Source organism: Protopterus annectens, chromosome 2.part0, assembly GCF_019279795.1.
Source record: "Protopterus annectens isolate FY-2018-M chromosome 2.part0, PAN1.0, whole genome shotgun sequence".
Classification (NCBI taxonomy): domain Eukaryota; kingdom Metazoa; phylum Chordata; order Ceratodontiformes; family Protopteridae; genus Protopterus; species Protopterus annectens.
The window spans coordinates 1,294,645,816-1,294,671,063 of record NC_056728.1 but is presented as its reverse complement, the minus strand read 5'-3'; the positions used below and the strand labels follow the sequence as shown (position 1 = coordinate 1,294,671,063).

Below are 25,248 nucleotides of genomic sequence, written 5' to 3'. Positions count from 1 at the left end.
TGTCAAGATTCTAGCTGGACGTACCTACATTTCAAGGGCCTTTGTTCCTATTTTCAATGTCTATGGGTTGAGAGGTGTGTTGCGGAGGTAAAAAAACATGTTGCCATCAGATGCCATGGCTGTAACTGATGGGGAGAGTAGCTGAATTAAAACAACTGACCCTTGTGTCATTTGCTTAGTTTAAACAGTCACTATCAGTCATTGTAGGACTAGTGAGCATTTATGAGACGTAGGATGAGCTACTTAACTGGACACCTGATATGCACAGATAGAGGGGGCATAATTGCTGTGGCTGTCTTCTGCGGTGGAAAATTACTTATTTTCCCGCTGCTGTTTGCTTATTTAGCTTTGCAGGGCTAATAGGATTATGTGAAGCAGTGTGCAATATTTTAACTGTGGCAACTGTTTTTGGAGCAAAGGTGAAATACATTACACAGGTATCCTCTTTTATCACAATCAGATATCTGAATTGTACATAAGAGTGGCTATAACTGCTTGGTGGGGGAGAGGGGGTGCCTGGATGAAAGTAGCTGATCCTCTTGTCACTTGCTGAGTTTATCAGACATGTCTCAAAAGTAAGGGATAAATGAATCACATTATAACCAGGCTGCAGACTGTTTGGGGCCTGATGACCTCCACACACCTTGGCTGTATAAGTTTATTTCACTATGGGCATTCTAATCACCTCTGCCCTGAACAGTACCTTGTCTCAAATCAGACCTGCTGATAGGTATACACAGAAGGTCACTGTACTTGTAATTGTATTTGCTTTCTTTGACAATTGTTTTCTTTAGAAAGTGCATTGGTTTAAGAACATAAAAGACTGATTGGTTGATTGACATGACTGACCTCTGTATTTGAGCATAAGATAGTAGAGAATTAAAATAAAGATTTGGAAAGACCAGTGAGAATGCAACTGATAAAATACTGCAAGGTGAAAAAAAATCTGTTTACTGCTCTGTGTGTGTGTGTGTGTGTGTGTGTGTGTGTGTGTGTGTGTGTGTGTGTGTGTGTGTGTGTGTGTGTGTGTGTGTGTGTGTGTGTGTGTGTGTGTGTGTGTGTGTGTGTGTGTGTGTGTGTGTGTGTGTATGTGTGTATGTGGGTGTTGTGGACAGTGTCATTATTTCTGTAATATTCATCTCAAACCTCCGAGGTCTCGATATCTTGTGTTGGGCTGGGGACAATGTGGCCATTATCTCTTAACCTTTCCTCAACTTTTAGGAGAGTACACAGATGTTAGACTGTATAGGAGCACTGTATTCTCCCTAGAAGTAAGTTGGAAATTATTGTAATTTTTTTTTTTCATTTTCCTTGCAAACATCTGATGCATATACAGGTGGCTGTTTTTGGCTATGAGGTGTTGAGTAAATAAACATGCTGTTTATGTTTGACAGGATGTTCTGTTTGTTTTTTAAGTTTGATCTCAGTCTAACATTACAAGGTATGCAGAAGGTAGCTATATTTGGGGGAGGTAGGGGGTGAAGAGGCATAGTTTATATAAACATAACATCAGCAGCTTATTGATATGACTGTGGGTATTTGTACCTTAATTTTAATTCCAGTTTATCACCAGTGGGGATTATATAGAAAGTGATTGTCTATTTTGAGGCTGGGGTAGGGGACAGGTACTTTTCCTAGATATGATATATGTATCCTCGCAAGCATTTGGCTTCTCTGTTTATTGTGAAATGGTGTTTGGTCAGCTTTGAACATCAAAAGTTTCTTCCTTGAAATAAAAAAGGAGGATTGAATTTCTTTTCATTATGCATTTGTTCAGGTCATTATTGGATCAAACTGATGGAAAAAAAACTGCACCATAGAAAATCTTTTACCCTGTTGGCCATCCCAGAGACAAAGGAAGACAGTAAAGGACAGAAAGGCTGTGGCTTCTAGGCACCTAGCAGCCCCCATACTCCCAGTGTAATATAGTTATTTCAAGGTAGTCTTGGTCAATTAGGGCATGTTGAAAGGATGCAGGAAAAAGCAAAATTGAAAAGTAAGACTGAATTTCATTATTTAATCACGGTTTTTGTTCAGGCCATCATTGGATAAAGAGATTGTTTAAAAAAACTCTAAAAATGCATTTCAGAGTATCCAGAAACCTCCTGGTTTCTGGGGATCTAGTGCCCCCCAGACCCCTACCTTGATACAGTTATTTTTATTAGAGTTATAATATGTAGTCTTGGCGAGTTAGGATGTGCTGAAAGGAGTGGAAAAAGCGGAGTTGAAAATTAACACTAAATTTATTTATTTTACAATGTTTTTTGTTCCAGCAATCACTGGATGAAACATTTGTTTAAAAACCTCTGAAATGCAAATCAGAGCATCTGAAATCCTAGTTTCATGTAGTTGTTTCCTTGATCGGTATCAAACTGGTGCTTTGCTTAGGCACATGTTGAATGAATGAGTGAGTGAATAATTGCAGGAAAAAAAAATGAAAAGGAAGACAAATTGTGAGAAAAAAGGATAATGTGAGTCTGTCCGGATGGGATATATGTGTGTGTGTTGTGATCAAGCAACCTAGGATGCTAGTTTACCTAAGGCTGAGCCTGTCTGTTAAGCAGTGGTCTTCCACTATAGAATTAGCAGAACTCAGCAGCACTCATCTTTGGTGACTGCTGTGTGTGTGGCATCAACAAGTGTGTTACAGCTTTCCAAGCTCTAAAATGCTTGAGTGCTTCTACACCTTTTTTCTCTATCTTTTGTAGTATATGGGAGCAAATAAATCTTCATGTACTACAAAGAATTGGCTCTCTTCATTCATAACCTGGGTTACTTGTTCTAAGCAAGGACTCAACTGTCAAGGCTCACACTGTTAAAAAACAAAACAAAAAACAAAAAAGTGAACCAGGTACAGAGTAATCCAACAGCCCTTGTAAATACTGATGATAGAACAGTTCGGTGACTGACGAAAAAACCACCAGGTTGAAACAAAATCCAAGACCAAAGTTTAATAAAGCACTTTTCGTTTGCTCAATAAGCAAACTTCTTATTGAGCAAACGAAAAGCGCTTTATTAAACTTTGGTCTTGGATTTTTGTTGGATTTTGTTTCAACCTGGTGTTTTTTTCGTCAGTCACCGAACTGTTCTATCATCAGTATTTACAAGGGCTGTTGGATTACTCTGTACCTGGTTCGCTTTTTTGTTTTTTATCAGTTGATGGTTCTTTGTTTTTCCTGAGTAAGGCTCACACTGTTGTAAGTTCCCTTGACATCTTTGTTTAAAACATGTAACATTTTGGTTATGATCAGAGACTCAGTCACAACCATCTAAATCCAGTACTTCAGGTTATTTGCAAGCACTCTGCATGAAAGATACCTCCCTAAAGCAACTCTCATGCTCATAATAATGTATTACAGATTGTTTCCAACAATAACACTTAAAACAGTGGCAGAAGTACCCTCAACTCCAATAGCTATAATGACATTCACTTGAACTTGCTATGTCCACATTTGTATAAAAAAATCCCATATTTATATATTTAAAAACAAGCAAATATTAAAAAGAAACCATAGCAGTGGGCATACTTTAGAAGCAGACTGGAATAAACAGTGACTCTTGTCTGTGGAAAAAAACTGGTGTTGCTGTGTTGCATCTGCTAGGGGTGAACACATCAAGTCACGCTTTTTAGTAGCACTAACTGTATTATGACCTATCACTGTAACAAACTTTTCAAAGGGAAGTGGTTACATTCTGTCCAGATAACTTCATTAATTACTGTACATGTGTTTCCCTATATCCCCATACCAGTCACCTGCTCCACTTTATGCAGAGCACTCCGATTTTAAACATTAATTCAAGCACTGCACTGCTGCTCTTCTTAAGGCAATTGCTGCTCTATGTTTTGCTGTTTCATTGGTTCAGCTACAATATGGCAAATAACCAATGAGAAAATGGCTTCCTGGATTATCTCAATGGTCAAACAGTCAAACTGCTGTTAGACTTAACATTTGTGCCTCTGCCTATTGCTAGTTTAAGAAAGTGAACAGTCAAAGCTGCATGTCTGGCAGGGTGGGGAATATAATACATACCCCAGGGAAGTTACTTTAAAATGGATTCTGTTGCACCATGATGAAAGGAGTTTAGCAAGTTGCTTGACTTATAGTTGCTTGAGTGTGAGTGAAGAGAAAAGGAGTTGAACATGTGTGTATGTATAGATGTGTGTATGTACAGATGTGTGTATGTATAGATGTGTATATGTATAGATGTGTGTAGGTATAGATGTGTGTATGTATATGTGTGTGTGTGTATGTATAGATGTGTGTATGCATAGATGTGTGTATGTACAGATTTGTGTATGTATAGATGTGTATATGTATAGATGTGTGTATGTATAGATGTGTGTAGGTATAGATGTGTGCATGTATATGTGTGTGAATGTATAGATGTGTGTATGTATAGATGTGTGTTTGTACAGATGTGTGTATGTACAGATGTGTGTATGTATAGATGTGTGTATGTATAGATGTGTGTATGTATAGATGTGTGTATGTATATGTGTGTATATGTATAGATGTGTATGTACAGATGTGTGTATGTATAGATGTGTGTATGTATAGATGTGTGTATGTATACATGTGTGTATGTATACATGTGTGTATGTATACATGTGTGTATGTATAGATGTGTGTATGTATAGATGTATGTATGCACTAAGGCAAGGACCATAGCTCTAGCTCTCAACAGTCCAGGATTTTAAATACCATCCCTGATTTTGTCTCATACCTTTTCTCTGTCCTGATTGAAAAAAATTTTTTTCTGGTAAATTATTGACGATTACAGGTAGCCAGTCAATAATGCTAGTCATTAAAGTTTCATGCTTCCTATTTGTTCAGAAAATACACGTCGATGTAATAATAGCTGTTCTTTTAATGTTTAATGTGAATTAGAGTAATATTAAAACATTTGTTTCTTTTTAGTGTCTGTTTTCACCTATTATTTTTGGCTTTAGCTAGCATTTTTGAGCAAAGAAGTTGAGAACTATTTAGGTCTGTTCCTCATAAAATGTGTGGTTGTCTGGCAAACTGTAGGCTGCTGTCATTTAATCATAGGTAGGCCATTCTTTATGTATTTATACATCATTCATTTAATTGGAAGCAGACATCTATGGTGCACAGTCATACAAGTGTGTGTGTGTGTGTGTGTGTGTGTGTGTGTGTGTGTGTGTGTGTGTGTGTGTGTGTGTGTGTGTGTGTGTGTGTAATTATATACTGCAAAACATTTATAATGTTGAGTTGAACAGGAAGGACACAAGGGTGTGAAAAAAATTGAAAACAGGCCTATGCATCTTGTTACAGTTCGGTAAGGATACATTTTGGTGTAGCTATTTAGGTATGCAGCCATTAGCACCATAAGGGTTGTAATTTTATAGATTCTACCTGGTATGAGGTTGAACCCTAACCCCTAGGGATGCAAATTTACACACACACACACAAATTTTGAGTGCTGTGATTTTAGATGCTGTGCTATGCTTTTTGATGGCCCATTCCTATGATTTTGAATGTTGAGAGGCTGAGCGGTGTGCATATCCCCATCTCCTACATGTAACCATAATCATGAAATGTGCACCTGCACTATATGCTAAATCTATTACTCATGCTACTTATATTTCCATTTGAACGGGAGTGCAATTGTTTTTAAGGTTTTCTTCCGAGATCATTTAGTTTTCAGTATGTCATGTACTTTGTGCCAGAAGTATCAGTATAAATGTATTGCTTTAATGGCATAGTTTGTTTTAACCAATAGTAAAGAATGTAACAGAATAAAATCAAACAAAACTGATGATGGCTTTTATCTAATGACAAAGCGAATTAACAAGTTAAGCTACCTTCTTATTTATGGAGTTGGATATCAGGTTTTCAACATTTGTCAGTTTCATAAGTCAAAGCAAAGTGAATAAAATAAGTTTACCTACTTATAGATGCTGAAGTGATATGGCTTTGTCACACACTACAGTTAGCAGCTCTCCTTAGTACAGGTGATGTTTTCTGTAAAAAAAAAAAATATATATATATATATATATATATATATATATATATGTGTGTGTATGTGTGTGTGTGTGTGTGTGTGAATTCATAGTTTTTGTACTGTAGTGGGTCCTTTTGTATGGCTCTCAACAAAATGTAAGCTGGTGCCGTTTCAGACATTGCACAACCATGTGATAGCTTGGACTCGCTTCATAATCTGGAAAGACTGAAATCTTGAATTTCAGTTTTTCAAGACCATGAAATCGAAACCACACAACACCAAAAGCCCAAAACCGTGAAGCCCAAAACTGCGAAATTTAAAAAACCGAACATGCAGCACACACCAGACCATACATATACCACAACACTCGCACCACAAAATAAACAAACAAAACAACGTATATCCACAAACATACATCACAAATAAGCAGGGGGCAAGCCCCCTGCACCCCCCATATTGGGGGCTGCACCCCCACACCCTCCTACTTATATATACTAACTCCGAGATCGCACAAACAGCAAACAAAAGCAAACTCACACACACACACACACACACACACACACACACACACACACACACACACACACACACACACACACACACACACACACACACACACACACACACACACACACACACACACACACACACACACAATCACACATATCTGCACACTCACATACACTCAAACTCCCACCCAAAAACCCTTACAAAACACTCACTTACCTGATATTACACCTAAATCCACACACGGCACTGCACACCATCCACATACAACCCTGGACATTACGTAGCGTAAATCCAGAACCGTGAATTCGAGATATTCGAATTCGCGATTATGCACTTTTGCTATTTCAGAACTTTGACTTTATAGTCTTGAAATGTTGAAATTCGACATTTCAGTAGTTTGAGAGTATAAAGTGTTTCCAATAGTTTACGCAACTCAGAATGCAGATGTGTTCATGACATATGTTTAGGCTTGGGAGTGTACAGCTACATATTGCTATGAACAAGTGCACAGTTCTGAAAATGCAGATATTCAGTTTGCAGGTTCTCTAAGACATGCTACAGATCAACAAATATTAAGAGAGGTTAACCTTGAGAATGATTCACTGAAATGACATTGTAACCCCCCCCCCCCATAGCACATTAAATTCAGTTGTGGTTACTAAAACATTTATAGAATTAAGGCAAATATATATAGTTATTCTATTTAACACATACAAATACACCTAGGAAATCTCTCTACTGTTCTCTCATACCCTCCTGTCTGCTAGTATTGTCAGAATGGAAGATATGTACCTTACTAGTGAAATCCAGATATCTACTGGTCCAACACTTTCAAAAATAAAAATCACCTCATTGTATTCTGCACTATGGTAATTGAAAGCAAACAAACTGTTAGAAATACATTAGATTCCAAGTTTGTAGCCAGTTTGTACACTACATTGTCAATTTATTGAAGGTTTGTGAATCACACAATTTTGCATTTGCACACCAGAGGCTTTTTATGCAGTGTGTGCATTAGAGTCTCATGTTCACAGAGTTTCAAGGATGATACACAAGACGTATGCACACACGTGCTTTGCACAACTAAGCTGTAGATGCTTTCATGGAATGTGAGTTTTGAGCATGCATAATTATGCAGCTGTTGGCCATTTTGCTACATGGTTTGACTTTTGGCATCCTGTAAAGCAGAAGCTTAGAACACCTGCATGATGTTTGAGGTAGACTTTCTGCCCTTCTCTTGCAGTTCAGAAAGCAGCTACAGAGTCATAATATGGTCCCTTGAGGAAGGTGTCTCCCTGGTATTACCTGGGTCAGAAAGTCTCCAGGGCTCATGGCACTGCACAATTTGCATTGCAGTGCAGGCACTGGTATGATGACCTCAGGTGTCACATACCTGAGTTGCTGCAGGAGTGAGAAATAAAGGTGCAGAGAGTATGCAAAGAAATACTATAAGCTTACTATTCAAAAGGTAGTTTTGTCATGCACACTTTTATCTTTCAACTAATGAAGTTCCTGATGAAGAAGAAAGAAGAGAAGGGGCCCAGGCACCTTCACCACTGTCTCTGACGGATGTGACACATGGAGCTTCTAATGCCAGGGATGTGGTTACCTCACTAAGGTTGAGTAAAGACCCCTTTCAGGAAAACATTTACATCCCACCACCAGTGGACTGGACATAGTTGCAGCAGTAGTTAGATGAGGCAGTGTTAGAGTGTCAAGCTGGACAACATCTTGGGTGCATTGAGTCTCTTCTGCATTGAGTGGTAAATTCATTAAGGCAATAAGCCCTGACCACAAGGCCACCAGAGGAGTTGGAAGTCTTTGCTGTTACCTACATGCAGTCATAAACTGGTGATGGTTCTTAGCATGTTATTATGCAGACCACTTCCAGCAAGCACCTTCCCTGTTTCTTGCCTGATGTCACTCCCTTAATAGTGTGTCACGCCTCATCCCTTTTGCATGGTCCAACCATCCCCTTTATCATGTGTCTAATTCTTGCATTTATGTGTCTGTATTTACAAAAATACCTCTCTTTGGCTGCCTTTCTTAATGTTTGCCTGTTTGCCTCTGCAAGCTATATTACACCCTTTTCCATACTCAGTTTTTCCTTGCATACCTCATCTCCTCTTTCCTCATGTAGGAAAAAAGGGGCATGTATCCCCCCAAAATGTATAATACCTTCTCACTGCCTACTTATTCTCTACTGTATGTTCCAATTGTGTGTTTCCCTCTGCTTGATCTGACTTCATATTCTACAGTGCTATATACTATATTTTCTCCCATTTTATGTAGATTGTTGTAGCCATCTGATTTCCTCCAGCTCACAAGGATTATTCAGACACTGTACTTGAAGTCATGGATTTGTGCACATTATGGTACTTTGGGCAACAATGCACAAACATTCTAAATTAAGTTGCTGTATTTCAGATGTTTCAGCAACCCTGTTTTACATTTGAATCATTAGCTTCATATTTTATTTTATTTTATGTGACATTTGTTTACCTGGAAAGTCAGACTGGGTATGTTTATTGATTTATTTATTTATTTATTTATTTACATTTGTTGACCGGGAGTGTCCAACTGGACATAGGTCCATTTTCAACGGAGGTCCGGGGAGAAAAGCTCCACAGTTAAAATATACAGACAGTAGATTTACATAGCGATTAACAATTTGATTAACATAGCAATTAATTACAAACATAGTTACAGATGAAGAACATAGTACATCAGTAGACAACTAGAATCTTTATCTGCAAAGTACATAACAGACATTAACAATTGTTACAATAAGAAGTTCCTGCTGTATAATAAGTAGTAGGCTTATGAGCATCCGAGCTTGCTATAATCAAGGTAATTAATGGGGTGGAAAGAAAGGTAGTGGTTGGATGGGGTGGGTGATATTAGAGTGGGAGGTGCAAGGGCATAGACAGCATGTTTTTAGGTGCGCTTTTAGTAAAGTTTTGAAGTGGGTGCATGATGGTATGGAGGTAATTGTGGGTGGGAGGGAGTTCCATAATTTGGCTATGGCACAAGAGAATAGTGCTTCACCAGCAGAGTTATTGGCTTTAGTGATCTGCAAGTGATTTTTGTTGCTGGATCTTAGTGGTCTGGTGTTGCGATAGGGTTGGAGTAGATTCTGGGGGGATGGGACATTTAGTGGATGGTTTACTAGATTGTGGGCGAGTGCGAGTTGATACCATTGAAGGAGGTGAGGGAGTGCAAGGTGAGGAAAGTAGCAGAGGAGAGATAGCCATTGTTTTTATGCTGAAGGATAGTGTTAATAAAGGAGAGTAAGGCAGTGGTGGTGCTATGGTTTGTTTGGAAACCATGCTGAGTATTGGAAAAGAGGTTGTTAGTAAGAAGGTAGTCTGAGACCTGAGAGTGAATGCATCTCTGTAGTATTTTGGAGAGTGGAGAGAGAATAGCTATGGGGCAGTAATTGGTTAGTTCTGTGGAGCGGCCACCTTTGTGGAGGGGAATTATATGTGATACTTTCCATAGTGTGGGAATGTAACTTTCTGACAGAGATCAGTTAATCAATATGGATACTGGGTAGGCCAGACCATCAGCTGCAATTTATAGGTATTCACTTGTGAGGTCGTCTGCTGTTAATTTGGTGGGCTTAAGTTTAGTTAAGAGTTTTTTTATGTTGGAGGTAGGTACAGGAGAAAAAGAGAAGGCAGTGGGGAGATTACTAGTTGAAGGTGTGGGTTGGAGGGGAGAGGGGTTGTGTTGTTTAGCTAGTGATAGTATGGTTTGTGTGAAGTGTATGTTGAATGAGGTAGCAATATTTTCGGAGGAGTGAGGGATGTTCGGAGGAGGGGTACTGACTTTACCTGGGTGGAGGATGGAGTTTATGGAAGACCAGAATTGTTTGGGGCTGTGTTGGGAGGAGTCTCGGGTAGACTGGTACTATTGGAATTTGTCATGTTTTGTTAGCTTTTTGACTCTGTTGCGTAGTTCTAGGAATTTCTGTCTAGTTGAGGGGTTTTTGGTTTTGCGCCAGTGCTCCCAGGCTTTATCCCTGTTTTTCATTTCTGACTTAGTGGTTTTCTGTAGCCATGGGGAGGGTTGTGCTTTAGTTTTGGAAAGTCTTATGGGGGCATGGTAATTAAGGATGCTCAGGAAGGTAGTATTAAAAAATTCAACTGCGTCATCAAGACCAAGGTACTTTATAGGATGCCAGTTACATTCTTTGAGGGATGAGATGAATGTGAGTGGGTTAAAGTTTAGTTTTTTTATGTATTTGATGGTAGATGACAGGTTTAGCTTGGTATAGGTATTTTTTGAGTAGGAATGTTGGGGAGTGATCCCTGAGGCTATCTGATAAGCAGCCTGTTATATATGACTGGGGGCTCTTACTGACTAGTATCCAATCCAGGGTAGTGTGCTTGCTGGAGTTTTTATTTATCCTGGTTGGTGACTGGAATAGTTGGGTGAAGCCATGAAGGTTTACATGATGGGTTGGATGGTTGCCAGAACAGAATTGCCAGTCAATATACTGAAATCACCTAAAATTATAGTCTCCTGGGGGAGATGGTGGGTAGACCAGTTGAGGAGGTTTTCTAGTGGAGGGATGTTTTGGCCAGGTAGGAAGTAGCATCCAGTTATGTTGATGGTTTTGTTTTGGTTTATTTTGAGGTTGGTATATATTATCTCTTCATTGCCTATTTGTGGAGCTGATGATTTTAAGATCTGGATGTTTAGATGCTTTTTAAATATTATAGCTACACCGCCTCCTTTCTTGTTTAGTCAGTCTGCTCTTAGTATTCCGTAACCGGTATGGAGGATTTGCTCACTGGTAATGTGAGGTTTTAGCCAGGTTTCTGTCAGGATGACTGTATCTGGAGAGTACAAGTCTATGGTGGCATGGAGTTCATGGACTTTGTTGGATATACTTCTAATATTTAGGCTTAATAGAAAGAAGTCACTTGGCTTTCTATTGGCTGTGATATGGGAGATGTTGTGGTTTCTAGTCTGATTATGAGGATTGGGGTTGGAGATGGTAGGGCCAGGGTTGGTGTGGATGTCTCCACTTAGGGCTAGTTTTGATATGCATGAGGTTATTAGTTTTCTCCGTTTTTGAATGTGTTTGTTTATTAGGGAAACTTTATGATTGTGCTCTGTGGGTAATAGGTATGGTGGGAGGGTTACTATGTTAAGTTGTAGGGATGCTTTATGTTTGAGTAATATAGTTGCTAGAATATGCAGGGGGTGCATAGGGATGGTTCTTGAGTTGGTGGGAGGGGAGCTGAGTGAGGGTCAGACATGAGTGGCAGTGTGAGTAGTAGTACAGTGGTAGTGGTTGAGAGGGGGAATGATGGCGTTTTGGTAGGATGTAAGATATGCAAGGAGAGTGCATGCAGTGAGCATAGGTAAGGTGTGCTTGTACATGTTAGCTGAGGAAGAGTGATAGTAGTGGGAAGATGGAGGAGGTAGTGTTGGGTTTAGTGCCGTGGTTGGCTATTGGAAAGATGGGAGGGTTTTGTGAGTGTAATAAAGGTAGGACCACTAGGGGTGGTAGGGAATAGGAGGCAGGTGGTGAGCAAATTGGGTAGAGATCCTATTAGTTGCTGTTATGAGGGGGCTGGAAACAATCAGGTAACAGAGTAAACTGATAAATGAACATATGATAGTGAATGCGGAGACTCCGGTAAGTACCCTGTATTTCCACAAACTAACAGTTAGCTGTGCCGCAGTTCAGGCAGTTTTAATAAGTTCTATGGCAGAGCCGAGCATGAGGTGCTCAAAGGGTGGTTGTAGTTATAAAAATGGTGCCTGCCACAGGTAATATTTATTAACTTTGGGATTGGCTTAAGGTAATAAACAGGGAAGGGGGAGGAGGAGAATAAGGGTGTGAGCAGGCAGTTCTTTTGTACTGCTGTTAATGAGCCAAAGCAAAGACAAAACTTGTGTTTAAGAAACAATCAGAATTGACCAAGGACTGCTCTGAAACTGTAAGTCATTTCTTAACCATTTCTCAGGTGGAAAAACAGGATAACCTTGTATCAGTAGGCTACTGTGGTCTCAGTTTAAATTAACAAACACACAGTATTTATCAGTTATGGATACTATTTGCTAACAGAAGGGAATAAGAAAGAAAATGGAAGATGAGTGTGTGTATGTGTGTGTATGTGTGTGTGTGTGTGTGTGTGTGTGTGGGGCTGCTTACAAGCCAAAGCAGAGTGCTCTCAATTTTCAGTGGAAGCCTGGGGAAAAAAGCTCCAATTTAATCTTATACCTTCTCAATATAATTGTATACCATGATAGTTTAGTCCCAGTCATGGTACATAAAAGTATCTGCATCCACATCTTTATGTTTTTCTCATGTTCTACTTACCATGAGGTCAGTGTGAGTTGCCGCACATTTATAATTAGTATAACTTGTGCCATGCAGTGCTGCCTTTTTCATGCAAGTGATGCACAGATATGCAGCAAATGTCTGAATTCCACTAAACACCTCCAGCAGTTAAATAAAGAAGCTATCAACTGCATTATGGAACATAGTAATCCAGTTTATATTTGGCTTATGAAATGCTTTCAAAGTAATTACTCAAATACAGTAAAGTGAGGCTCTCATGAAATGAAAGTACGAGATACAAAGCATGGCATTCAACAATCGGCTCAGTTGAGCACCAGACATAATTTAGCTATCTGCATTTTATGGATGTCCGGTAGAAATGCTATTTTTTTAGCTGTGTTATCATTATTATTATTACTTGTTAATGTTGGCGATGTAACTTAAAACTCCATTTAAATGTATTTGTTTTTCCTTCCATTTCAGGAGACCCTAGTAAATATTACATTGACAGATATTAGAGGAGGCTTGAAGACTGTTGACAGTTTGCATATGACCTGCCAGTTGTCTAAGTTTTCACTTGGCAGCTGTGGTACAACTTAAGATTGGCAGCTTTCTGGGTAGGAATGGATTGACTCAGCTGCTCTGACAGCAGCTCTTTTAACTGGCAACCTGTCAAGAGTCATACCTCCATCTTTAGTGGCATTTTGAATTACATGGATTATCTACACCTGAACATCCTGTTGATTGAGGATGCTGTTGCCATTTACTGTGCTAAATGATCACTGTAACTCAACTTCAGAACTGACTATACAAAATCCTCTTTCGAAAATATGAAAGCAGCACAGATCACAGAGATTACTTGATACCCTGATGAATATTAACCCTAATGATACATTACACAATGCTGCACAGATTATCAAAACTGATGTATGCATTACAGAACAAATTGTTTAAGTCAAATCCAGAGATCTGAGATGTGGGACAGGGATTCATTTTTTATTTGATTTGGAAGCACTAAATTTCAACAACTTCTATAATACAAGAACACTCCCTTCCTTGCACCAGGATGTGTAAGCATCTTCTTAGAGATGCCTTTTCTACCAGTTGGATATGTAGCAGTTGGCAATTAAGAAGATCATTGGCTTTCTTTCCCCTTTTCTGTTGGAATTCACATGGCACTATCCTTGTTTGAAGCAGCGGACATTGAAGGAAGTAAATAGCACCCACCATACTTGACCGTTACTTAGCTTGTAAGAAAGTGGTTCTAATAATACTATTATCTGAAAGTGAAGTCATCATCCTGAACTTATGTAATCCTGATAGTTATTGCTAAGCTGTGCATGAAGTATTAACTAACCACACACAGTTACAGTAGTGCATAGGAGCCTCTGCATAGAGCTCCCTCTTGACTAGAATTCCATCCATCCCACTCTATTTAACATTTCTGGCTGCTTAACACTGCAGCCCAAATGGCTTCTGTGACCGCCCCCCCAGGCTAGTGATCAAGGAGACTAAATCCTCACACTGACAGTGGTGAGGGATGTTCACTTGGAACAAAAATAAACACGCACAGTATTTTTCAGATGCAGCTCTCTGCACCAAGTACAGTTTCCCTTAAGAGCACACAGGGGAATACACTCAGTCTGGAGGCTGGGTTTCCCTCTCTGTATCCAGAGCCCCAGTAAGACTCCCAACCAGCACAACTGTAGAGTTGAGTCCTCGGCTTAGTGTTCCAAGCCAAGTTCTCCACCACCCTCTCTGTGAAACCAGTGCTGTGTGTCCCAGCTCCAAGTAGCTGACACACACACTCTTTGAGATTTGATTTTCCCACACACATACCTAGGAAAGGCTGGCACAGATTTACCCATTGTGTCCAGACTATAAGGTAGGTACTGCCCCCAGAACACTCCAAATCCAGCTACTTTAAGGCTATTACTGGATAAAATTAATACTAATACAAATGGTAGTGTTTGACCAATGCAGCCAGAAGTGACCACAGTGACACCAAATAAATATAAGTACTCTCAAAGGTTAAACTATCCTCTAAAAGACCATCCACAATGAAAAGTTTAAATATATTTAATAATAAATAATAAAAGAAAGGGCGGCTGCGGTGGTGCAGTGGTTAGCATTGCCGCCTCACAGCAAGAGGTTCTCCGGTTCGATCCTCGGCTGGGATGCCTTCTGTGCGAAGTCTGCATGTCCTCCCTGTGGTCGCATGGGTTTCCTCAGGGTGCTCCGGTTTCCTCCCACATCCCAAAGACATGCTGTAGGTGGATTGGACACTCTAAATTGGCCCTAGGTGTGAGTATGTGCATGTGTGTGCCTTCTGTGGAAGGTTGGTCATCGGGCTGGCACCTCAACACTGCAAAACTCCACTGCTAATCATGAGTGGACAGGTGATCTGCTGTGGCAACCCCTAACTGGGGAAAAGCCGAAATAAGAAGAAATAATGAAAGAACATGAAAATACTAAATATCTATTTGCAGTAAACACCAGAGTTTCAATCATAGGAAATATTAAAAATAACACAGAAGAAACGTTTCACACAGATACAGAAAAACAACACTTAACTAATCTCACTATATTTTCCTGACTGATCTAAAAAATTACATATTCCCTGGTTACTTATTAAAGCAAAGCAAGATAAAGTAGGTGAGGGATATTTGTCAGGTTTCAAAAACAGACTGTTCTGAGACTTCTGTCTCATCTAGTATTAAAACTTTATTTCAGTGCTGGATTATGGAATGACATCACATACATGTGGTTATCTGACTTTTGGTTCCCACACTACCCCTATTATTAAAAAATGAACCAGAATCTTGCACATATGTGTTACCATGCACACAGATAGAGCTTTGCTAATATGTGTTATAGCATCTGGAAGCTATAAAACCATTTTAAATCTTCCACCCTTCCAGGGTAGCAATAAGTTTACCCCTAAGGACAATACAGTAGGATTCTTAGTCCTGGTTTTAACAGGCATTTTGCCTCTGGCTGCAATCAGAACTGTAATATACAGTCTTTATGACCTAAACCAGGTAATTTAATTTCAGACTATTTTTTCAAAGTTAGCTGGACTGAGATGAACCTCTTCTCTTCCAGTATCCTCTGTTACAATATATTCATTTCAGCAGTTACAATACAGTCTGACATACAGGTGTATTTTTTTCTGTCCAGCAGGACCCAGTGTTGCTACATTTGTGACACAAGCAGCTTTACAAATACATTTTCAACACAAGCACCTGCACAAATCAGTTTGATATACAAATGACATATAATTATTTACAAAACTCCAGCTAGCTATTCTGGTATAGGTTACACATCTACTGCCCTACTTCTCCTGGAATAGCTCTCACTACCTCACATCATCAACAACATCTGTACTTGATCTTGATACTTACAGAAGGAGGTGGCAGAAAAAGATGCAACTGTCTGCATTCCAGTAATGCAAATATAGTTTAATCATGACTGTTTTACAATACAGCCTATCTCAACACTCACCATCAAAGCCTCAGAAAGGGTGGAGCAAATCAGGTGGCTGTTGTGGGCACATGGCCTTAGGAGGCGTGGTCCACACTAAAGAATAGGTGCCAGTCTGTCCTTGCAAGCAGTATCTGTAATCACTGAAGTGATCACAGCTGTTCAAAGGATAGTCAGTGTTTGTATGTTAAGAACTGTGAACTCAAAAAAAAAAAAAAAAAAAAAAAAGAGCGATTATGTAGAAACACAATAGTTCCTTGAATACCCTGCATTTTGAGGGGTTCTTAAGTCTGAGAGAACTGTTTTTGGTCCTCAGGTTCAGTGCTGGAGTTTGACTTGGGGCAATACCAAGTGCCCAGCTCACCTTGTTATAGCTCTGGCTACCTGCCACCAATCAACTTTTTTTTTTTAAAAAACAAATTAGTCAGAATGTATGCTCATTGTATCTGTAGTCAGACTCAGATGAGAAGTGCAGAAACAAACATCTGCGTAAGGACAATAACCAAGCAATAAAGTTATTACCACATATTGTTAAATAATACTAAATAAAACATGGAAGAGCTACAAACCAGCAGGCCCATAGCATCAACTGTTCCTGGTCTTGAGCTTGAGAATATGTTATGAAAGGTTACCAGACTATAGATATCCTGAACAGAGATCCTTCATATACAGAAAAGATGAATGCAGACAAGATGGTTTCTTTTTATGGGAAGCCAGCCTCACAATCCCACTCTGAGATAGACATATGCTGTTGCCATAATTATGTGAGTGCAGTCCTTGCATCACTTGCATGATTGGTTTAGCTACAGTTTATATGTGCTGGGCAACCGTGAAGTATGACATTGATGAGGTTGTAACCAGTTGTACTGCATGTCAAGAGGACAAGAAGTGTCCTGCTACTGCTTCATTGCATCCTGGGACTATCCAAGAGAAAAAAGCATGGAAAAGGGTTCATGTTAATTTTGCTGGTTTATTTCTTGGAAAAGGATTTTTGGTCAGTTTGGATCTATATTCAGAGTTGATTGATGTAAGTTTCAGTACTCAATGAGTACTAGAAAAAATCATATTGGATAATGCAGCATATTTTTTTTAAGTGAGACATGGAGATTTTAATATGAATGGAATTATGCATATTGTATATACCGATTCTTGTTCTTCCTTGACTGTATTAATATAACAAGTAGTGTTCACATTCAAGGAATACATGAAACAAGTGACTGACTACTCTGAAACAAAGCAAGAAAAGAACACTGATGTAAGAACTGTACATTACTATATTCCAAGCTTTGACAGATATTGTTTGAGCAAATTCTTTGCATCTAAATATACATAAGAAACCTGCTTCAACCTTCATATTATGTTTTTTTTTACAACATGGTGAATGTGTTACTTGTGTATATGATTTATCATATTAATCTGCAGAATTTGCAGTGCTTTTAGTTTCCATCCTTCCCATTAATCTCTTTCAAATAGATTTACTGTCTCTAGGCTCTTATTATTGCCTTGGTAGTTTCTCTACGTATATAAAACATCCCTGTTGTAGGAAGGGAGAAGGTCTGGGTCATGAGGACCGTTACTGTTAAAATGAGGAGAGAGGTTATAATGTGCTTTAAATTCTATTTAAGTACAGTAGTACATGCTCATTTCAACAAAAGACCACGCACATGCTCACAAATACATGGCTGTTTTACATCCATGTTCTGAGCACCCTTGTTATACCCACATCTTCCACCATCAGATCCAGTTATACTTGATTGACTCCATGTTGTGGCTTGATTATCACATGGGGTGAATTTAAATGTATGTGTCTCTATGGTTTGCATGCTGTCAAAAATCAAGTACCTTGATGTTCAAGTGTAGAAGTTACATGCAAAAGTACTAAGTGGGGGTCAGAGAGCCAGAGAGAAAGTATATGTTTTTGTGTGTTTTCATGTGTGAGGGTTATAAAGTAAAGGCTAGGAAAGGGGGTAGAGATTGTGTTATACATGTGTGGTGCTGTGTGTGAATTGTGCCCATAGTCTTGTTTAGTAAAGCCTCCCTGCCCACATTACTCATGTGTGGACCCTACCCCTGTCCCTAACCCCAACCCTGAATATTACATTACTAAAAGTACTTTCTCTGGCAGTACCATTATTCATATAGTCTGTCAAAAATTATGCGGTCTGTTTTTTTTTTTTTTTTTTTGCTGATCAGAAAAGATTACTCTGCTTCCTTTTTCATATGGTTTTGCTTTGGAAGTTTGTTTTGTGTAATTTCTGACACTGTTTCTGCAAACTGACATTTTGTAACACACACACACATACATGTACACTCATATGTATAGATTTCTGTTTTAGTAGGTATGGTATGTATACGTACAAATGACATTGTAATGTCCCTCCTTGTTGTTTCCCCCTTCTTCTGCATTTTTTGATGTACTGCACATGCATATGGGACTTACTTTCCCAAAGTTACACAATTTATCAGTGCTGTTCAATAGAAGCGATGGAGAAAAAAGAAACTCCATTTTTTTTTTTTGTTTTATATGAGGCAACCGTGTGCATTCTCTGAAAATCGGGACAGTTCAGTGGTACAGCAGTCTGCTGAGACCGTGCAGAAATACGAGTATTAGGCATGTTTCTGTTTTTTTAGTTTTGCAGAATATATCTGATTATTCTTGTATTTGTTCTGCCCCCTGTAGCATGTATCAGTAGAAAATTCTGGCCACTGAACAGTATTCAGTGGCCAGACTTTTTTCTCTTGGTATATGCTCAATTTGCAGTAGCCATGCTGGTTGGGTTGACCAATCACCGTGCATTTTTTTTAATACTAATGAGAAGTCATTGTATAATTATATTTACTCTCTGCAATTTTTGATAATGTCTCAGCATAGAAACAAAGTTTTTAAAGATTTGTTTTATAGTATTCACTCATTCATGCTCTGAATTTCCACTTACGTGTTTAATTTTAATTTGCTTTACTTGTTAATTTGTTATGATATATTCAATATAAAAACATTTATTTTTAGGTCATAAGTGAAGTCTTTATTTTTAGAGCTATGAACAAGTTAAGTAAGGGTAGCTCAGCAAGAATTGTGTATAATTCCCTGAATGCTTGTTCTAGTAAGTGGTTTACTATTTCAGATTTCTTTTTTTAGTAAGTATGGCTGTTGTTTAAACATTTTATTAGTTTAACTTAAGCACAAAGCAATGCTATGTATTTATATTTCAGTGAAGACATGTATGAAGGGTGAAATGTGGACCCCAAGAAAGTATATTAATTATAACAGCATCATACAGTTATCACTAATATGACATACTGATTACCACTGAAAATCTTTGTTTAAAGTCTGTTTAAATTGCAGCACGTTCTTTGTATGTCTAAATAATTTCTGAGAGTACCAATAATAATGGATCATTTTAAACTCCAGTTTAGGCCAGTGCCTCAATGGAAATGTGTTTCAGTGGTTAATTTTCTTTGTAGATATCTCTGTATTATATGCTGTGTTCACAGAATTGTTCAGTTCTGCAGACTTTGATGGATATGGGTCCATCCAGTATCCCATGAGACATTTCTGTGCAATTGCATATAAGACATAAAGCAGCTGATGTGGAGTTTTAGGAACACATCTTGCTACTGACTCACTGAATATATGTAGTTATTTATTGATCAGTGCATTGTATGTCCATAACGTCTGCAATATTCCTTGTACTGTACTCAGCATTTTCCAGATGGGGCATTCCGGAAATAAATGTCCCCAAGTATGGGTATGTCACTGGGAATATTTCAAATAATAGCATAAATAATAGACTGTTAGTAACCTAGAAGCCTGTTGAAATGTAGAAGATCTTAATTGCAGTGCAAAGAATAGGGAAACCAGAAGTGGAAATTTAGGGGAATGCATGCTAAGCTCAGGACTGTGATACCGTAGTACATTGGGTGATTGAGATATAATGCAGAATGATAAATGATATTGTCAACACTGCTGTACAGAAAATATTTTATTCTTTAAGGAAAGACAGGTGTGTCTCTGCATCATTTAAAGAGTTTCCCTTAAACTGTGGTGGTAATAAGTAATTCTTTTTGGTTATTTCAATGTGTAGAAAAGAGGGCTACAACTGTGTACATCAAAAATGTAGGCCTCTGACTGAGTAGGGAATTTTATACCTGGAACAGAAGTTCTGGAAACTGTGCTGTGTTTGTTACAGGTTACAAAAAAAGGAGAAAACTTGAAAGAGCCTGAGATAATCTGGAGATATTCTGCTGAAGAATTGAGCCCGGAGGAAGCTGCCTGAATTTATTTGATGACTAAACTTAAAGTAGAATGGCAGCCTGCAAAATGTGGGTCATTTTTGTTTCATGTCCTGAAGAAGAGTTTGCACCATTTATTGTTTTATGGGCAAAGTGCATCTTCCATCTTGTTTTGATAGCCAAAAATATTATACAGACACACACATCTATTATATATGTTATACATATGTACATACATATGTGTGTCATGGTGGGGGTCACACAGTTGCCTTAGAAAAATGCTTCAAGTTTTGACAGAAAGATTCACAATACATTGTTCGAGTCTGAGGACTGACAGTACTGGGTCTTGTATTTCTGATAGGGAAGCTAGTTGTTGTTGTTGTTGTGTCTTTCGGCTTTTCTCGGTTAGGGGTCGCCACAGCGGAACTCCGGTCCGCTAATGATTGGCAGTAGATTTTTACATGCCGAGTTGCCGGCCCTGATGCACAACCTTCAACGAAGGTATGCCCATTCACGCATGTCTCCACACAGAGGATACTCTAGCTGAGAATTGAACGGGACAACGTTTTACTGTGAGGCGACAACGCTACCGCCGCACCACCACCACAGTTCTGATAGGGGAGCTAGTAAGTAATGTAAATATTTTAGATAGAAAGAGAAAATATGGTTGGAAACAATATATACATCTTCCAATTGCTAATGCTCTGCACATGTAATTCTGAAGGTTTTTTTTGGTGGATAATTATATAGATCGAGCATATGCTTTTTGTAATATATGTCTATCATGATACATAGTAAAGACTCTGACAACATAGATGTATGACCAGCCTCTGTGAGGTCTTTCTTGTGACTAACATATAGAAAGAGGTAAACCATGTGAAATGTGTTTGAGCTATCTTGTATTTAGAAATGTATACCCCAAGTTACTAGAGTTATATAACCAAGAAAAATACCTAAATTAATTAGTGGAACCTGCCTAACTTTTGCTCAATAAATATAATTCTGTCATTTCATTCATTCTCCAATAACCTGGTTAATCCATTCCAGGGCTATGGGTTAGCCTATTCCAGTACTCACTGGTGTACAGGGGATAGAACTTCATCCAGGATGGGATCTATGGGCAATGTGGGAGATAACCTTTAAATGTGGGAGGAAACTGGAGGGTCCTGTAAAAATACTCAGATATAGGGAAATATGTAGAGTCCACACAGAAGGTAAACACCAGCTAAGATCCAAACTGGAGACTGAAGTGCTGTGAGGCTGTAGTGATTGCCTCCATTGTTGCCAAAGTAAGATGTCAAACCTGCTAAACAGCTAACAAAACTGTTTATTATAAATGGCAGAAATGGTAGTTTTGAGGGTTTTTTTCTGTAGATTTTATTATTTTATGAAAAAGAATGAATCAAAATATATTTACAGTAAAGCTCAAAGTTGCATATCAAAAAGTAGCTTGGCTGCATGGTGCAGAGGGATAAAGCTGTAACTACAACCCAAATGATCCCAAGTTTGAAAAATGATATGTCTGCTGGAAGATCCATGTGTAGGTAGGAGTGAGTAACTAGTATTATCTCACCTCTCACCTCCCCTGTGAGTAGGGAATAGTGATCCAGTTGTGGACTTCACCACATGCAAGTAGAGACTTGCATGTGACAGAGTTGCAGCTGCTAACCAGGGACATGGGCTTGGCTTATCAGGTCAGTGATGTTAGCTCTCATTACCATGGAGACAGCAACATTCACGCGCATGTAGAAGGTGTAGTTAACCCTGGGGTGGAGTAAGCATTTGTTTCAGCAATCAAGGGCTGGGTTAGTGTCTTAATAGAAATACTCACATTGTTTGCATCCTTGGATCTGAGTGAGGACACATGGAAACACACACACACACACACACACACACACACACACACACACACACACACACACACACACACACACACACACACACACACCTGCTTGGATGAAGGGCTCTGCCTTTAACTTCTCACCTCTGTGCTGTGGACTGCCTGAGTGGTGGGATAATGAACAGGATCAAGATCAATAGGAAGGTGGGTTTGATGACTGGTAAGTCTGAAAAGAACAACCTTATATGGAAAAAAATAAATACACATCAAAAGTTTTTAATGGGAAAATTATGAAAGAAATCAAGACTTAAGGGAAGGAAAATGATGTATTAATCTCTTGCAGTGAGTCATGATTAGGTTTATATATTGCATGACGGTTGTGTGATTGTACTGTATTTTACAAATGTGTAGATAATTAAGAGGCGGACGCATCCTGAGTTATAACTTGCACCAGCAGAATGAAGTTTATTTTATATAATACATTGCATTTTGCTGCATGTACTGCCAGTCCACTACAGGACGGTCCTGATTATAGCCGCCTTAGCATGAATATTTACATCATGAGAATCAGGATCACCCATATCTATTATATCAGTATGATTTTTCATTACTACTCTGAAAGTCAAATAGCGCCAAAAAATGTAAACAGCAATAAGGTCCATAAGGTAGTTTGAGTGAGGCTTCAAGGAATGGTGTCAGCACTTCATACACACTTTTGGATATTATTATAATTTCAAGCAGCTAGCTTTTACTCAGTGGGAAACTATGAAGTGTGGCACTGCTCCAGTAATTACCTTGTGTTCTACTGTTTTTTAAGTTTCTTATGTATAATGATGTGAATCTGAGGAAATAGTAATACCATGTGGCAGTATCTGTATGTGTTTTATGAAATGAAGGAAGGTGTGGAACAATGAGGCCTAACCTGCTTTCCTGTGGTTGGGGGAAAAACGATGAGTGTGTGTTAGGGACATAACCCCATAGAATGGAGATTGCAAGGAGGTATTATCTTCAAGGGAGGGTGCTGGGTATTTTGATTACTCAGGCTATTACACATCAAACCCTTGGATGGTATGGGAAGTGCACAGGCCATATCACACCCACTCCTTGGATGATATGGGGGCAGGGGACATATAGAAAGCATTGGAGCACAATCCATTGAACCAGTCTCAGATAGCAGAAGCAGTGGCTCTTAGGATTACTTATCTACTGCTGAGGAAATATCATCTCCTGGATGAGCAGGTGATCTTGGATCAGAGGGTTAAATGCCCAGGCAAAATTTGTACATCCAAAATCATGGAGTAAACTTTTTTTCTTTTGTTTCTTTTTTTTAGATTGTCATAATAAATCCATTTTATGAATAGCAGGAAAGATTATCTGAAAACAGAGCCAGCCTGAACAATCTACCTGGATTGTCTCTGCATCCTTTTACATCTGAGTGTTGCCTTATTTGTTGGACTGAAGGCCCTGTGATAAGCAAACAAGAAGGGAAAAGCTGTAAATCCCTACTTTGTGCTTTTGTTTGGATGATTCTTGAGACTTCAAGACTCTTTTTCCCTATTTTTAAATAAGCTGTGATGCCATTATCTACATCTTCAACATCTATAATGGGAAGTGGAAAATGATATGATAAGCATACGAAATAGGTATTTTCAGTTAGTGTTGTCAAACATTTTTCCTGTACTCAGGCTGAAAACCCTTGCAGGCAGTGTAACCTGTTTCGTTACATCAAGAATAGCCTTTTCACATTCTCTCTCTGAATTTCCCTGAATAAATCATGTTATTACTCATGTTAAGTGTTGGAAGAATGCCTTCAGTCTTGTGGCTCTCATTATTATAAATACCCTACACTTTGTATTACACAAGATAATAGGATAGTAGAAAGTAAATTAGTAGAATCTTTATTATGCTTAAATAATATTTTAGTTGCCAGTGATTTCCAAGTGAAGGTAATAACCTTCTAGCCTTTATTGCTAAGAATCATTTGTATGGTACATCAAGAGATGAGAACAAAACTGAAATGTATGATCACCTAATGTTGTTTTTCTGGGTTTCTTGTATCCTTTTACTTTATACAGTTTCAAAAATAACACAAAACAGATAAAAAGCTCACACACAATAGCCACACAAGCAACATCAAAAGATCCAGGTTGTGCAGAGTCTTCACTGTGTAGTATTTTAAATCTCCTCTATAAGAGGCCCACGTATATGCAAATTGACAAATATGGGTATGCATGTGTTTTGTGCTACATGGCTTCTGAATGTCACTGATGTTACCTTCTAAAATGCTTTCTTGATCTATTCAAACCAATAAAGCCATGTTTCAAAGAAGAAGAAAAAAATATTCAATTGTTGCCATGCTTCCTGTACCAATCAATATATTTTTCTGTTGCGATGATGTATCTGGTATTCTGAGATAGAACATAACATTTATGACTTGCATACTTGGGTGTAAGAGGTATGAAAGGTTTGTAATGTTTTAGGTAGTAAAGTTCCATTATTAGTCACTTGGCTATTAGTTGAACTGCCTTGGTCAATTTTACAAGCATTAAGTATTATTGAAGAGTAATGGAGTTTCAGTTTTTCCAAGTAATCTCAATTTTATCAATAAACTGATAATTTGTACAGTTAGTCCTTTAAAAAAAACTCATTTTTTATTAATCCCTTATGTTTATTGTGCCTGCCATTAAACATTCTTGTAAATAATCCAGCATCTCCTTCTAGATGGACAGTAGGTATTTAACCTATTTTAAAAGTCCTGAATGCTTAAACCAACAGAATATGGTTCATACTTTATGTGGCTGGTAGGTATAATCACTGTGTATTTCTCTAGGAATCTTTAATTTGGCCTAGCATGCTTAAAATAACTGTTGGAATTTTAAAATGACACTGGATAATTTCCTTACTGTATGCACCAGTT

At 38.5% G+C, this 25,248-nt stretch overlaps 1 long non-coding RNA gene across 2 annotated transcripts in view; it reads left to right on the top strand.

Moving 5' to 3' along the window:
• LOC122793451 overlaps nucleotides 1–24,909 on the top strand; it is a 132,703-nt gene extending 107,794 nt beyond the window's left edge. For both annotated transcript variants that reach the window (XR_006363482.1, XR_006363483.1), the window contains exon 3: nucleotides 23,663–24,909. This is a non-coding gene — a long non-coding RNA (uncharacterized LOC122793451). The remainder of the gene's footprint in view (nucleotides 1–23,662) is intronic.
• Nucleotides 24,910–25,248: the final 339 nt, after the last annotated feature.